Source organism: Rhipicephalus microplus, chromosome 1 (genome assembly GCF_043290135.1).
Source record: "Rhipicephalus microplus isolate Deutch F79 chromosome 1, USDA_Rmic, whole genome shotgun sequence".
NCBI lineage: Eukaryota > Metazoa > Arthropoda > Arachnida > Ixodida > Ixodidae > Rhipicephalus > Rhipicephalus microplus.
In genome coordinates, this window is record NC_134700.1 from 55,270,124 (window position 1) to 55,285,996 (window position 15,873).

Genomic DNA, 15,873 nt, shown 5'->3' on the forward strand with positions numbered 1-15,873 from the left:
CCTCGATTTTCTCCGCTAATAATAAACTTATGATGGTGAAACATATGGCATTAGAGTTCTCAGAGGGCAGTTTCTCAATCTAAACAAAGTCATTGTTGCTCTTTAGTGTCCCTTGAAGGGGAAATTCGATTTGACAAATAAGTTGTATTAAGTCTGTATCCTAGCCGAATGAAATTTTTGCTGTATTATAGGCTTCTGTGCCAATTCATTTTATAGTAAGATGCACAGTTTTCATGTTATGCCATGACAATGAGTAGAGTATACAGTCGAACATGGTTATATCGAACCCACATATACCTAATTTCTGGGTATATCGAACTCGCAAGTTATCTCATTGTAATTTCTTTGTAGAAGTATGGAAATTTGGAAAAGTATAGAAAGTATGGAAGTTTATATGGAACGGTATTTTTACTCACCTTTGAGTATATCGAACACCGTGCTATCTGGAAAGGGGGCTTCAGCACTTGACCCCCCCCTCCCCACGCTCGTGCGATCTCCATTGCTCTGCACGCGAGTTGGAACGCGCGCTTTGGCACTCGCAGCGGCTGGCGACCTCTGCATGGCACCACATCTCCACCAAAACCCGAAACGCTTGAAAAATTGGCGAGGGGGCTCAGACTCCACACTCTCTAACTTGCAGAACAGTTTTTTTTTTATTTCTCTTTCTCTCTTTCATGCTTTCTCCACGTACCCGTCGGCTCAGAGAGCAGGAACGAAGGAGCCGACGTCCTCCTCCTTTCACATTTCTATTAATTTTTTGTCGCTGTTTTGCGAGTTTTGATCAGCCAACCACAGGTCGCGCCTTTTGCTGTTAACCTTGCAGCTGGCCATCGCCTTACGAGCGATTTGATGCTTCTGCTGCCGTGTCAACGTCGCCTATGTACCACCGCATGTGCAGCATTTCTCTTTTGCATGCTTGGTGTGCAAAGCCACTGCGAACTCATTGAATTGTCGACTTCTCGTGTAGCTAAGGTTCATGTCAAAAAGTGCAAGACTTGACTTTGCGACGTAGTTTAAGGCTATTCAGCGTGTTGAGGCGGGTGAGAAATGTTCGACCGTTGCAGACGACTTCGTGATACTACGTAGCACTTGAGTACATTGTTGAAAAACAAGGCAGATATCAAAGCAAAGGCGGCGGAGCAGCAACCGTCGGGAGCCTGTCATGTGTGAGCTCATCTATAAAGCAAAGATATCTTTCTTAAGATAATTTTTTGCATCACAGTACCTTGGCAATCATGGTTATTTCACGCATATAGGTTTAGTGAAACTCCTCATACGAGAGAGAGAGAGATAAATAGAGAGGAAAGGCAGGGAGGTTAACCAAGCTTGGCTCGGTTGGCTACCCTACACTTGGGGTGGGGGAAAAGGAGAATAATAGAACGGAAAGAGACAGAAAAGAAGAGGAGTAAGAAAGAGAAGCATAAATAGTCAGCTCGAGACTACACAGCACGGCCTCGCACAGTCCTCATACGAAATGCAATGGCAAGCAGCCAGGTGACAATATCCTGGGGACTCTAGACAATGAATTCATTCTACGTTTTTGTAACCACCTTGTGCTCTTTAAAAGTGATTTTAACCTTGAGTTTAAAAACAATCTTCAGTTTTTTTGGCATTAAAGTAGAGAAACTAGGCTTCCAGAAGCAAAAAACAAAAATTATGTAGTTTTGACAAAAAAAACTTGCTTTTTTAGCTTTAATTTCCCCTTGAACAGGACATAAAAAAAAAACAGGAATGTGGCTTTTGTTCACAGAGAAACGTATATCATAGGGTGCAACTCATGAACAGGGCCGATTCCATCGTTGCACGAAATTGCATATAACAAGATTCCTCTTAAAAGCACTAAAATTAGGGCGACTTTGTACTTGAACATAGTGGTATATAAAATGCGTAAACAGACAAGAAATGAAAGACCGAGTGAAACAGATGAGTGCTCACTTCAAACTAAAGTTTATTCACAGGAGAAGCCAGGTTTTATCCTGCACCAAACGCGGAAGCGCAGGCGTATGATAGGCCAGCGATAGCCGCTTACTTGCTTGCCATGACATGTGTGGTCTTCCACCTCAGTTTTTTGATGTTTCGGTATGATGTCTTCATACCTAGGGGACACGTGTTTTTTTTTGCGTTTTTTTCCAACTATGAGGTGATAGTTGTCCTTTGGTTTTTTGAGACTGTAGTTTCACGCGTCCTTGTCATCATTTTTATCTTTGTGGCGAGTGTTGATATAAGCCGTTAGTCATTTCGAGTCATGCATCGAAGGTCTGTCTGTGGGGTAGCTCGGTCGAGCCAAACAGGCGGTGCCACTGTGCCACTTGTGAAAGGAAAGTTGTCCTAGCCGTGGAGTCGTTGTCCAACGCTCAAGCTAGATGGGACATTAAAGCGGACGAAAAAAATATGTGTCACTGGAGGGGCTGCAGCGTGGAAAAACTGGGGTATTTTGATTGTGCTATCTTTTTCAAGACGTGCGGTATATCCAATGCGCTTGATGGCATTGAGGATTGCACACGGTTTGAAGACAGCAACAAAGAAGTCAGCGACAAGGGAAGCAGCGACGACGACTCGGAATGAGCGCGGCTTCGAACTAGAGGCTGAATGTTTCTCCAGTTGTTTGCATCAGGAACTGACTGCTATGTTTCATCTTCATGTTTATTAAATGTTTTCTCTTAGTGAATGCTGTCTTTGCTGTTTCATTAGACCTGCGTTCGAGGTAAGTTTTTTTTTTCTGTGCTTCCGACTTTAGGGGGTCAGCTTAGAATTGGGGTCGGCCAGGATTTGAGTAAATACGATAAGAGATGACCAATAAAACATTGCATAAGGCACTCTCAGACACCGTTATAACAAAATTGCATCTTACATAAGTTCATAGCGCAAGTTCATTATATCCAAAAATATACATAAAAGTATACTGTTAAATCCCGGCTGCGGCGGCTGCATTTCCGATGGAGGCGGAAATGTTTAGGCCCGTGTGCTCAGATTTGGGCGCACGTTAAAGAACCCCTGGTGGTCGAAATTTCTGGAGCCTTCCACTACGGCGTCTCTCATAATCATATGGTGGTTTAGGGACGTTAAACCCCACAAATCAAAAGTATACTGTTAAACCTGCTTATAACAAACCTTGTGGGGTCTCGGCGAGGCGAACGCGCGCATCGCCACGCCACGCTCCTGGAGTGAACGGACACAGTGGACACGGTCGGTACCAAGCACACAACATACATACATTTATTAACTAATTTAAACGACGATATCGTCCGCCGAATGATACACCAATTTCAACTAACACGCTACCATACAAACAACATAACCCAGTGACACACTAAACACACAATAACATGATAAACACACACTAACACACTCAACACACTAGCACATACCCAAGACGGCGTCGCCAACGCCTGACTTTCCACGTGGGACCCCGGCTCGAAGCCCGCGGTGCCGAGCACCGGGGACCCGCGCTACAGACAACCGTTCGCGGCAGCCGCCACGCGCAGAAGAGGCTCGCTCAACGCTCGCCCACCACCAAGGCCCGCCTTCCGCCAGGGGCCACCACCGGCGCTACCACTCTACCAACAGTGGTACTCAAAGCGAACACAACGCCATCTATCGCCCGGTGGTGGTCACCACCGAAACAACGCCCTGGGGCGAGACACGTGCGCCACGCGGCGCAGACAACTTTACAGGGGGGGGGGGGTGTCAGCACCCCCACATTCCCCCAACCTTAAATCAAACCATATCCCGAAATCAGAAATTAGCTACACAAGCTTTAACAAAAAAATGATATCGCACGACCATAATGTCCTTGCACCACGACACCGCCGCTGGTCGACACTGCTGCACTCTCCGGCTAGACTTCACCTCAGTACCGGCCCCGCAACAGCAACGTTGCCGTCGGCGCGACGATCCGTCGCTAGCGCCGACACGTCTTCCAGTTGCGACCAGCACTCACGAGGGCGCCGGACTGCAGGCAGTTGCGCAGGTCCCAGGCATCTTCATCGCCCGAACTCACGACGGCATTCCTGGCCAGCGACGCTGACGATGCGCAGGACAGCCGGCCGTGGATGACATCCCTCCCGCTGAATACATCAACAAAAAACAAAACTCGAAAGAAACAAAGGAGCGCGGCCCAGGGGAGGGAGCTTCAGGCTTTTCGGCCACGTGGTACGGTGGTTAGTACTGCTAGCTAATACATCGGTGGCGGCCGAGACGCCCATCAAAATAAAAACAAAAATCACTTTTCCTAACTCGTGCTCACAAGAAAAAAAAAGTGAGGGAAGCGGAGCGCAACACCTCAACGCTACGATCCACCTAGTTGTGCCACGTGCGACAGGCGGCTGCGCAGAGCCTTAGGCCTAATGAGTCGCTCGGCAACAACCGGCATCCACCCAGCACCCCGCCTAGGCGCAGAAGAGGCAGCCGCGAGGAGACGTCCACTCTGTGAGGTGGCCCTATCGCTCGCCGCACACAGCAGCTTACCGAGCGATCGGCGTCCACCGCCCCGGGCGGTGTCACGACGCCCCGGCGTCGAGCCGCAATACAAGTCAGCAACGACGCCCGGCTCCCTGAGCCCAAAGAGATAGAAGAAGCTATTTACAGAAAATCGAACCACCCACGAGGCTTCCGTACTCACTCGCTTCGGGCCTGGCCTACAAACCACGTGCTCTAGGCCTTGCTCACCCCAGGATGCGGACCGCATGGCTCTCGTCCTAATTCAACAACGTTTTTGAAAACTAACAACAAAAAATAAGAACACTTGCGAGCAAAAAAAGAAAGTCAACCTGCCGACAAATTGAAACACGTTACAAAACCAATCCCCTCGCTTCTCAACAAAGCACACCACCAACGCTAGCAAAGAAGTCCCCCCTAGGCCTACTCTACTCCGGCTCTAACAAAATCCCTGTACCGAACCGGAAGAACTGTCGTCCGACACTCCAAGAGCTCCACGTTGGGCAGCCAGTGTGGGGTCTCGGCGCGGCGAACGCGCGCACCGCCACGCCACGCTCTTGGAGTGACGGACACGGTGAACACGGTCGGAACAAAGCACACAACATGATATACATTTATTAACTAATTTAGACGACGATATCGTCTGCCGAATGATACACCCATTTCAACTAACACGCTACCATACAAACAACATAACCCAGTGACACACTAAACACACAATAACATGATAAACACACACTAACACACTCAACACACTAGCACATACCCAAGACGGCGTCGCCAACGCCTGACTTTCCACGTGGGACCCCGGCTCGAAGCCCGCGGTGCCGAGCACCGGGGACCCGCGCTACAGACAACCGTTCGCGGCAGCCGCCACGCGCAGAAGAGGCTCGCTCAACGCTCGCCCACCACCAAGGCCCGCCTTCCGCCAGGGGCCACCACCGGCGCTACCACTCTACCAACAGTGGTACTCAAAGCGAACACAACGCCATCTATCGCCCGGTGGTGGTCACCACCGAAACAACGCCCTGGGGCGAGACACGTGCGCCACGCGGCGCAGACAACTTTACAGGGGGGGGGGGGGTGTCAGCACCCCCACAACCTCTATATAACGAATTTCTTGACATGATGAAGTTTTTCTATTCCCCGCCGTTACTCCATAGAAGCTGATGTATTTGCTGCCTCTATGTAATACAGTAACAGTGGGAGACATCCTTGATATAACGAATTTTCTGCACAAATGATCTAGAAGTTTTGGCCCGGATTCAGTCATTTTGGTCCGAGCGTGCATCTTCTATGGTTGCCCCACCGCCGCTTCGTCCACTGCGGCACGCACAGCGCTATCGGGGCCCCAGCGCCTCTCAGGCGAGAGCGAGCGATTGTTATTGTGCATGTGTGTGTGCGAGGCGAGCAGGCAGTCCTGTGCCCCTTGAGCCGGTGTTGCCGCCATTCTTACTTTCGCAGACGCATGCGCGGATGTGCCCCCCCTCTAAAAACAAAGAAAACTACTTTAGCATTGGCAGTGCCAGGCTTTTAGTTAGCATCCCCTATGTGGGGCCGTGCTGCATATGGAGAGCGCTTTACCGAGTAGTTTTCCGCAGTATCTGTGTTGTTCGCTCTTCGTTTTCGACACCGTGCACAGGTGCCTGGTTCCACTGCGTGCGCATTGTGAGGCACCCGACGACGTTCAGCTTTGCTTTCCTTTTTTTTTCTTTTTTATTGCCCACAACCTTGTCGTCACTAGCGAGGAGATGTCAAATTAGGTGCTCATAGAAACTCTCAGAGACCATTGTGACAACGACGATTTTCGGACTATATTTCAGAGGTCGACTCGTCATGCGCTTCTGTCTTGAGTTGCGCCGTGAGTTCGTAGCTTTCGTGATCAGCCAATTAGCTCTAGCAACAACATGATGGTGCGTTGAATGCAATGCATTGAGTGTGATAGCAACAAATTGTAATGTTATACAAAGTAAGGCTAGCAGCTAACTGTTCCGGATCTGATATCATAGAACTTCTATAAAATACAAAACCCTAGTGCGAGTAAATACAGTTGCTCCTGGGAGAAGTTTTCTCTTTGCACAGTCTTTTCGTGTTGAAAGCGCACCGATATATGCCAAGATAACACGCGTGCCAGCGATCGCTGGCACGGGTGTTCAGGTTCTAGCGTATTCTTAATACCGTATCTGTTGCAAGACCATTCTTAATTTATATAACCGGTACTTTGTTATATCCGAGTTCAATACATCTAGGTTTGAGTGTACCGTAACATGCCTTGTCGATCATCTACATGTGGTGCGGGTGATTTAACTCCCTAGTGCTTTGCCCACTCGTCATGCTTCACTTCAGAATTATCCTACACAGTTATATCAGTAGTGCTATTGTTAATAGTATGTAGGTATAGGCCTGATTTCTGTATAAGCTGCACCCAAACCCAAGCTAAATTTGATTTAAAAAAGTATGACTTATACAAGGGTATATACGGTAGATTGTACTGTACATTTTGATTTTTATTTAATGATGAGAGACACGCGACCGTGTGCAATAGAGTCAGCACGGAGCATTGGTGAAACGCAACAGGATGGCAAAGTGTACTTCAGTGTAGAACCTTGGGGAATACTGGGGGGCTAATTTGTAAGTGTTTTATCTAAAGCGGGGAAGAGATCAAACAAAAGAACGAGAGGGAGCCACTTAGAAGGGGTTGAGGCTATTCTGATGGTAAAAACATGAGAATAGCCATGGAACATGCATGGAACAGGCAGAGGCCCCAGTCTATCAATAGAATGAATAGAAAACAGTCCTCAGACAACCCGGATTGGATTGAAAGAGGAGTGTGTTAACCCACATAATTGAATTCGCCTATTTTTCACCGGGATCAACCCAATACCATGCTTGAAAGCACCAATGAACGACTTATCAAAATGCGCCACCACCTAGCATCCCCTCAAGACATGAACACAAGTAAATTGTTAAAATCATCCCACTTTGCAATTTCAAGCTTTAAAGAGCAATGCCTGTTAGTATTGACATTGAACTGTATTAATTACATATGCGTTGAAAGCATTTCTGAATTCCCTCAGCTCGCCTATTGATTGTTGGCTCCCTCTCGTTCTTCCGTTCCTGGTGAGCACTTTACGCATGAGGACTTTCACAACATTACCAGATTAACTTAGACTTATGGGTGTGGTTTGAAAATTTCCTGAATTCAGTCACATTGCTATTCTCTGATGACATTTTATTTTTGATCTTGTGAGCACCTCCACATGCGGTGCTTACATTTCTCAGCCGTAGGCAGAGGGGCATGCAGACAGGTGAATGTGTCGCCAGCCATGTCATTGGGAGCCTCTATGAATACACGGAAAAAAAAGCAAAAAATTCTCTCTGGCACAACCTCAAAGCGGATAAAATATAGTTTCAAGTTATATGCACGTTTTTTTTTTTTAACCAAAATGAGTCTACCTGTGAGGATTGCCTATTTCTCCAGTAGATAGGACCAAATATCTGTAGGGTGACGCTAGCAATCATTCCTTGTTGACTTTTGACATCAAATTGAAATTACCATTCCTTTTTTGTGAGACAAAAGCATGCTAATTGTCATCGTTGGAATGAACGTTCTTGTCATTTTTGCCACAATCCAAAATCTGTCCGAGCGGTAGAAAAACAAAGGTGTCTTAGAGCAAAAATATATTTTGACATAAGGCTCACTTCTGACATGAATGCATGTCGCTGCTTGTTTGAGGCACATCAGTAACTCATCTGCAAATATGTTAACTGCTCGAGCTCGCTGAACCTAATAAACAAAATTACCTGCCACAAAGGTATGAAACCTAATAAACAAAATTACCTGCCACAAAGGTATGGTATCGTATTGTCACGGAGCCGTGACGTGGCCGAAGACAGGAGACTTCGGGTTGGAATTTAACTGTTTATTTGGGCGAACCTGTGCCCGGTAAATGGAAAGTCCAATTACAGCAGCAGTCTCACACAGATAGCAGTCTCGGACTGATAGCGGCGAACGGAGCGTCGGCCTTCGATCAACAACTGACAAGCGGCAAAGCGCGTCGGCATTTTATACTCTTGCCGTCGAATGTTCTAGCGTTATCGCTGGCGGTGGCGTAGGTTCCAGAACAATCTGTACCGTTCGCACAGTGGGCGTGATCTTATCGAAATGATCTACTACAGTCTGGAACCTTCTCGAAAACTGCAGGCGCGGTTTGCGCTGAGAATCGTGTGGTGTTTTCGGACGATAACAAAAACTTGGGAAATGGAACGTGGCATTGCCCCCCTCTGAAAAAAGGCATCGTCCCGATGCTTTAACTAAAGATGAAAGTACAATAATAATGCAAGAAAGTACAATGAATAAATTACGATACAACAATAATACAAAAAAACACGGGTTCAGTTTGTCAACGCGCATGAAACGGCTTGAGGCGCGCGACATGGACGACTTCAGGTCGCGATCGGCGTCGTTGAGAGTTCGTGATGCCGTCGGGGACAACCTCGTAATCGAGTGGGCCGAGACGTCGAACCACCCTGTACGGTCCGAAGTACCATCGCAGAAGCTTTTCACTTAGTCCACATCGGCGTATCGGCGTCCACACCCAAACACGTTCACCGGGCTGGTATTCCAAGAAGCGTCGTCGAAGGTTGTAACGGTGGCTGTCCGTCGTCTGTTGATTCTTGATACGGAGACGCGCAAGTTGTCGGGCTTCTTCGGCGCGTTGAAGGTACTCGCTCACATCGAGGTTTTCTTCGTCGGTGACGTTGGGTAACATGGCATCGAGCGTCGTTGCCGGGCTCCTTCCGTAGACCAATTTGTATGGAGATATCTGCATCATCTCCTGCACCGCCGTGTTGTATGCGAAGGTCACATACGGAAGAATGGCTTCCCACGTCTTGTGCTCGACATCAACGTACATTGACAGCATGTCAGCGATCGTCTTGTTAAGCCGCTCGGTGAGGCCGTTGGTCTGTGGGTGGTACGCTGTCGTCCGGCGGTGGTTTGTTTGGCTGTATGCCAAGATCGCTTGAGTTAAGTCGGCAGTGAATGCCGTTCCTCTGTCGGTGATAAGGACCTCCGGGGCGCCGTGACGTAGGACGATATTTTCGACGAAGAACTTAGCTACCTCGGATGCACTGCCTTTTGGCAGGGCTTTTGTCTCGGCGTAGCGGGTGAGGTAGTCGGTAGCTACCACGATCCACTTGTTTCCGAAAGCCGACGTCGGGAACGGCCCCAGTAGGTCCATACCAATCTGCTGGAAAGGTCGGCAAGGTGGATCAATTGGCTGCAGAAGTCCCGCTGGCCTTGTCGGCGGTGTCTTGCGTCGCTGACAGTCCCGGCATGTTCTCACATAACGAGTGACGTCGGTGGTAAGACGTGGCCAGTAGTACCTTTCTTGTATCCTCGCGAGCGTGCGAGACACACCGAGGTACCCTGCCGTCGGATCGTCGTGCAGGGCTTGCAAGAGTTCTGGTTGCAGAGCTGAAGGCACCACAAGGAGCTCGAAGCGGTGAAAAGTTTTTCTTTTGTAGAAGACCGTTTCGTAGAAAGAACGACGCAAGTGCGCGCTTGAATACCTTCGGGACTTCGGCGGTCCTGCCTTCGAGGTATTCTATTAGGGCCTTAAGTTCCGGGTCGGCCCTCTGTCGTTCAGCGAAGTCGTCGGTAGTTATCGTTCCTAAGAAAAAGTCGTCATCCGGGTCGTCGGGTAGCGGTTGGTCGACAGGCGCACGAGAGAGACAGTCGGCGTCGGAGTGTTTTTTGCCGGACTTGTAAATTACAGTAATGTCATATTCTTGAAGTCTCAGGCTCCACCGTGCGAGGCGACCTGAAGGGTTCTTCAAGGTGGCTAGCCAACACAATGCGTGGTGGTCGCACACAACTTTGAGGGGCCTGCCGTAGAGGTAGGGGCGAAATTTCGACGTAGCCCAGATGATGGCGAGGCACTCCTTTTCTGTTGTGGAATAATTTGCTTCTGCTTCGGATAGCGATCGGCTGGCGTAACTAATAACCCTTTCAAGTCCGTCAGCCCTCTGCACAAGAACGGCGCCAAGACCTACGCTGCTTGCGTCAGTATGTATTTCTGTCTCGGCGAATTCGTCGAAATGGGCAAGTAACGGAGGCGTCTGGAGGCGATGTTTAAGCTCCTGGAAAGCGTGTTCCTGCGGCATTTCCCACTTAAACTCCACGTCGGCCTTGGTGAGGTTAGTGAGAGGATCGGCGATGCGAGCGAAGTTTTTCACGAACCGCCTATAATAGGCACACAGGCCCAGAAATCGGCGCACGGCTTTCTTGTCAGTGGGCGGTGGGAAGTCGGCGATGGCGGCTGTTTTCCGTGGATCAGGACGAACTCCAGACTTGCTGATAACGTGCCCCAGAAACAAGAGCTCCTCATACGCAAATCTGCACTTTTCTGGCTTCAGTGTGAGTCCGGAAGTCTTAATGGCTTGAAGTACAGCTTCAAGGCGCCGAAGATGCTCGTCGAAACTCGAGGAAAACACGACTACGTCGTCCAAGTACACAAGGCAAGTCTGCCACTTCAATCCTGCCAGTACTGTATCCATAACGCGTTGAAAAGTTGCAGGTGCTGAGCAAAGGCCGAAGGGCATCACCTTAAACTCGAAGAGGCCGTCCGGTGTTATAAACGCCGTCTTCTCTCGGTCTCTTTCGTCGACTTCGATTTGCCAATAGCCAGTCTTGAGGTCCATTGACGAAAAGTACTTGGCGTTATAGAGCCGATCAAGTGCGTCGTCTATTCGTGGGAGAGGATAGACGTCCTTTCTTGTGATTTTGTTCAGGCGGCGATAATCGACGCAGAAACGTAGGGTCCCATCCTTTTTCTTCACTAACACCACGGGGGATGCCCATGGACTCTTGGACGGCTGGATAATGTCATCCCGCAGCATTTCATCAACTTGTCTCTTCATGGCCTCACGTTCTCGCGTCGAAACCCTGTACGGACTCTGACGGACTGGTCTGACATTTTCTTCGGTTATGATGCGATGTTTCGTGATTGGGATCTGCCGAATTTTCGATGACGACGAAAAGCAATCTTTGTATTGCAGGAGCAGGGCCTTGAGCTGTTCTTGCTTATCGTTCGGAAGTCTGGGATTGACGTTGAAAGCTATGGGAGGGGCTTGGTTCCTCTGAGCAGGTTCCGCAGAATCGGCGAGGGCGAAAGCACTGGTGGCTTCGACAATTTCTTCGATGTATGCGACCGTTGTTCCTTTGTTCACATGTTTGTACTCATTGCTGAAATTTGTGAGCATAACCATTGCTTTGCCTCCCCGCAGCTCTGCAATTCCTCTTGCGACGCAAATATTTCGGGTGACCAGCAGATGCTGACTGCCTTCAATGACGCCTTCCAAGTCAGGTGATTTAGGAGCGCCGACTGAAATAATGACGCTTGAGCGAGGCGGAATGGTGACTTGTTCTTCCAGCACATTCAAGGCATGGTGTCCTGACGGCGTGCGCGGCGGTAGTGCTTCTTCTGTGGATAACGTTATCGACTTTGTTTTTAGGTTGATGACAGCACCATGGAGGCATAAGAAGTCCATGCCAAGGATGACATCTCTCGAGCAACGCTGAAGGACTACGAAGTCTGTAGGATAAAAACGGCCGTTAATGGTGACTCTCGCTGTGCAGATTCCTGCAGGCGTTATGAGATGACCTCCGGCTGTGCGGATTTCTGGGCCTTTCCAAGCTGTCCTAACTTTCTTTAGCTTTGCGGCGAACGACCCACTGATGACAGAATAGTCAGCTCCAGTATCGACGAGAGCGGTCACACTGTGGCCGTCGATAAGAACGTCGAGGTCGCTAGTTCGCCGTCTCGCATTACAGTTAGGTCGTGGCGTCGGGTCATGGCTGCGTCGGCTTGTTCCGCTGCTTTCGTGTTGCGTCGTCAGGCCACCTTCGGTAAGTGAGCTTTCGCCGTCAGGGCTTTGCCTGGTTGGCATTGTGTTCGGAAAGCTCCGTCGCGGCATCGTCGTCGTCGGAGGATCTTCGGTAGTTCGTCGCACAGCAACCGCACCTCCACCGGTTGCTGCCCTTAGTTTCCCGGATACGGGCTATGAGACCGGCCCCGCGTTGGGCCGGAGTACTGCCGGGGGTGCGGTGACATGCGGCGGCTGGGCGACGGCGAACAAGAAGGACTTCGGGGTGTCCATTGAGTTCCTGTCAGGTAGTCCGCGATGTCAGGTGGCCGTTCCCCTGGCTGCGGACGTGGTGCATCGACGGCGAAGCCACGCAGTCCCATCTGTCGGTACTGGCAACGGCGGTAAGTGTGCCCGGCCTCGCCGCAGTGGTAGCACAGTGGGCGGTGGTCAGGGGTGCGCCAAACGTCGGTTTTCCTCGGCGCACTGCGCTGGCCCGCTGGTGAACGGTAGGTCGTCGGTGGGGGTGGTGGCGGCGGTGGTGTTTGGCGACGGAAGTGCGACGGGGCGGCGTTTTGGCGTGGACAGGGAGGAGCGTTGTGGCGCACTGCAGCGGCGTAGCTCATAGTTTCTGGCTCGGGCAGCGGTGTTTGGGGAATTCGAAGTGATTGCCGAACTTCTTCTCGCACAATGTCGGCGATCGAATCCACTTGAGGGTGCGCCGAAGGCAACAGTTTGCGCAGCTCTTCCCGCACGATCGCTCGGATCATTTCACGCAGGTTTTCGGGGTCACTGGTTTGAGCAGCAGCGCATTCTGGAGTCAGGCGACGATTATACTGTCTGGTGCGCATGTCAAGGGTTTTTTTGATGGTGGTCGCCTCGGATACAAATTCTTGGACGGTGTTCGGTGGATTCCTCATTAGTCCCGCGAAGAGCTCCTGTTTGACCCCTCGCATGAGGAAACGAACTTTCTTCTTCTCAGACATGTCCGGGTCAGCGTGACGAAATAGGCGGGTCATCTTCTCTGTGAAAATTCCAACCTTCTCATTTGGTAGCTGAACCCGGGTCTTTTGTAGAGCAGCGGCCCTCTCTTTGCGAGCGACGCTCGCGAACGTTTGCAGGAATGCGCCGCAGAAAACATCCCACGTTCGGAGCGTGGACTCACGATTTTCGAGCCAGGTCCTTGCGGTGTCTTCCAAATAGAAGAACACACGACGCAGCTTTTCGTCATGGTCCCAGTGGTTGAGGGTGGCCACACGGTCGTATAATTCTAGCCAGGACTTCGGGTCTTCGAACGATGACCCATGGAAAATTGGTGGTTCCCTGTGTTGATGCATGACCATCGTGGGCTGGGACGCTGCGGTTGTCATTGTTGCTGCAGTTGCGGTCATGGCCTTGGTCTTCCGCGCCTTGTCTTGTAGAAGCCCGTACTCCGGTGGTAGCCCTTGCTGTCGGCGGCTTGTTCGCTGCTCTTGGTTGGCGTCGGTGTCTTCTCCGCGACGTGGGCTGGGTTCACGGCTTGACGGGGGCGTCCGGTACATGAACGAAGCAGCACCTTCACCGAATGTCACGGAGCCGTGACGTGGCCGAAGACAGGAGACTTCGTGTTGGAATTTAACTGTTTATTTGGGCGAACCTGTGCCCGGTAAACGGAAAGTCCAATTACAGCAGCAGTCTCGCACAGATAGCAGTCTCGGACTGATAGCGGCGAACGGAGCGTCGGCCTTCGATCAACAACTGACAAGCGGCGAAGCGCGTCGGCATTTTATACTCTTGCCGTCGAATGTTCTAGCGTTATCGCTGGCGGTGGCGTAGGTTCCAGAACAATCTGTACCGTTCGCACAGTGGGTGTGATCTTATCGAAATGATCTACTACAGTCTGGAACCTTCTCGAAAACTGCAGGTGCGGTTTGCGCTGAGAATCGTGTGGTGTTTTGGGACGATAACAAAAACTTGGGAAATGGAACGTGGCAGTATAATCCTCAATAACAAGTCTAAAGGGAACTTCTTTAGGTGCTGCTTGCCAGGTGTGGCGCAATGTTCCTTCATTCCAGCATCCATCTACTGTTTCCAACTCTGCTTAATTCAAACAATTTTATGGGGCCCTTCGAGTTCGAAGTAACATGCTTTCACTGTAGCAATAACAGTTGCTGCAGAACAACTATGCATTGAAAAGCAAGCCCACGTATATTTACCTTCTCATTTAGCAGCAATTTTTTTTATAAATCTACAGGGTTTGCTCTAAATTGGTCTGACTGTATATGTCAAATTGGTCAATATACTTAAAGCTGATGTTGTTAAAAGTTTCCACACCTAAGCAGCAATTTGTGCCCAACCGTTGCAGTCCTCTTCTAGGACTACCATGGTTTTTGGACTCGTGTACCTAACATGATAGGCTTCAGTCTCTGCTGATGTTTTGAATATATTGCCAACCACCATGATGACACGTTATGAACTAGCAGCACAAGGAATTATGCACATGCTGCATATTATGGAGATACCAAAGTTGGTTGCTAAATCCAGTAACACTTTTTGTAAATGGTCGTGCATTTCTGGTTGCTGCAAGTATACACTGCCAATAAAGGCAGCATTGTTTATTTGGGGCTTGAGAATAGTCAAATTTTCTAACATTTTTCAGTAAGGTTTGCAATTCTATTACCAGAAATTTGTTACTTGAACTATTCGAACTTCTGAATAATAAATGTAACGATATATAATAACAGAAAATCGGTCTGCAGCTTACTTGTTCGTGCGATTTGGGATGCTGACGTGTAGCCACTCCCACCAGTGCTCCGAGCGATTACCGCCCAATGAGCTAGGCCAGGGGATCCATTGCCGATGCGTAAAATCAGTCTTCACGAAACTGGTAAACTCTGGAGATTGGGACCCTTGTGGAAAAGTGAGAAAATATCTGAAAAACCTGGCCAGTTCATGGAAACTCGTTGGTAGTCTGTGCAACTGTGGCATATTTAAAATAAGCATTACCATTTATTAAAACTCAAAAAGGCGCTCCTTCAGCTTCAACTACGGTGAACTGCTAGAAGGGGAGTGAAAAAAAAGGCAAAAGGAAATGCAGAAGGATACACCAACCAATAGAACACAAAGTTTACTAGACGTTTCAGCTCCCAATACAGGAGCCTCTATCACTATAAAAATCGTAAGAAAGGCACAGCATATTTGAGTACACCTAAGTACGTAATGTAAGCAGCGAGAGTACATTGTCGGAAGCGTCTCATCACTCCTGTTCAATGTATGTGCAGTCGTCTGTATGTGGATGCCGGGTCCAGGATGCAAGCTTTTCTTTGTCCAGAACACATGCACTTGACCGGCCAGTTTCGTGGCCTGCAGATCCTACGTTTTCAGCGAGAGAATTCGAGGCCACACATTGTTTCATGATGTCATATTCATGTCGTTTAACTTTTTATTGAAATCACCGTTTTCGTTATTTGTTGAAATCACGGGCCTTCTGGTTAGGCTAGAACTACCGTCAGCAGAGGCTTGCTGTGCTATCTCATGCATGTTATTATGATTAGTAGTATTAATATTGTTATTGGTGATACAACAGCA

General features: G+C 49.3%; 1 protein-coding gene across 10 annotated transcripts in view; it reads left to right on the plus strand.

The window, feature by feature from the left end:
• Dus3 (Dihydrouridine synthase 3) overlaps positions 1-15,873 on the plus strand; it is a 243,518-nt gene that overhangs the window by 26,121 nt on the left and 201,524 nt on the right. The window lies entirely within an intron of this gene.